The sequence below is a fragment of the Protobothrops mucrosquamatus genome, unplaced genomic scaffold (assembly GCF_001527695.2).
Source record: "Protobothrops mucrosquamatus isolate PMUCROS unplaced genomic scaffold, P.Mucros_1.0 scaffold3473, whole genome shotgun sequence".
In the NCBI taxonomy this organism is placed as follows: Eukaryota; Metazoa; Chordata; class Lepidosauria; order Squamata; family Viperidae; genus Protobothrops; species Protobothrops mucrosquamatus.
The window spans coordinates 84,790-86,232 of NW_015389447.1; positions in this window are offsets into that span (position 1 = coordinate 84,790).

Here is a 1,443-nt window from a genome sequence, read left to right on the forward strand (position 1 = left end):
TTATGTCCTGAGTCTGGAGAAACTATTTTGTGATGACACAAGCTTCTACCCACTATTTTAGGCTGCCAGGCCCAGATTTCCCATCAGGAGGCTCTTCTCTTCCTGGGAGAGGAGAAAGATGGCTTCCCCTGTCCTGAAGAGGCTTAAAGCGACTACAAAGAAAGTGGGTCTTTCATTGTCTGAAAAGCAATGAGCAAAACATTAGAGTGTAGGGACAGATTATGAGAAGCAAGGGTGGGCCGGGATAGAAGTAAAGGCTTAGAGTGGCTTGCAGAGGTGGGGCCTACTGTAAATAGGCCTGAGGGAAAAAAATTATGGAGCTAATCTCCTTGGAAAATTTTACTTAGAATTTCACTAAAGAGAATCAGGGGGAGGAGTGCAATTGTGGCCAGTATCTCCTATAAAAGAGATGGTAAAACTATACAAATATCCTGTTGATAATATACCTGGCCCCCTGCTATGTGTCAACGGCCCTGCCTGAGCTGGCCGACGTGATAGCCGGGGTGGCGGTTGGGACCCCCAGACTTATAGTCATGGGGGATCTCAACCTGCCATCGGCGGGTGAAACGTAGGCGGTGGCTCGGGAGTTCATGGCCTCCATGACGACCATGGACTTGACCCAATTAGTTCATGCCCCCACTCACACGGGAGGACACACACTAGATCTAATTTTTGTCTCTGGCCAGTGGCAGAATGATCTGGAAATGGGGGAGATAAATATAGAGCCCTTGTCATGGTCAGATCATGCTCTCCTTAGACTGGACTTCCAGACCGCTTCCCCCCGCCGCAGGGAGATGGAACCGCCTAGATGGTTCCGTCCCAGGCGCCTAATGGACCCGGAGAGGTTTCTGACGGAGCTTGGGCCATATCCGGAGGATCTAGGTCACGACTCGGCGGAAGATCAGGCTGCGGCCTGGGATGTGGCCGCAGCCGCAGCACTGGACCAAGTCGTGCCGTTGCGGCCTCTGACCCGACGTAGATCTCAGTTAGCCCCTTGGTTCACCGAGGAGCTGAGGGAGATGAAATGCCGGAAAAGACGCCTAGAGAGCAGTTGGAGGACTACCTGAACCGAACCCGACCGAACACAGGTAAGGATACATGTTAGATCCTACCTCGTGGCAATGAGGGTGGCGAGGTCTAATTACTACTCCACCCTCATTGCGTCATCAGATAATCGCCCAGCCACCCTCTTCAGGGTGACCCGCTCCCTCCTTCAATTGAGGGGGGGGGGACCCCCTGGTGGCGAGGGCTGAGGATTTTGCACAATATCTGAATGACAAAGTCGCTCGGATCCGGGAGGGGTTGGACTCCGACTGGGTGGCCCCGGGGGAGGTGGAGAGAGCAGGTCTTGAGACTGTTATATGGGAGGAGTTTGACTCTGTGGCTCCCGAGGATGTGGACAGGATCCTGGGGAGGCTGAATGCAACCACATGTTTATTGGAT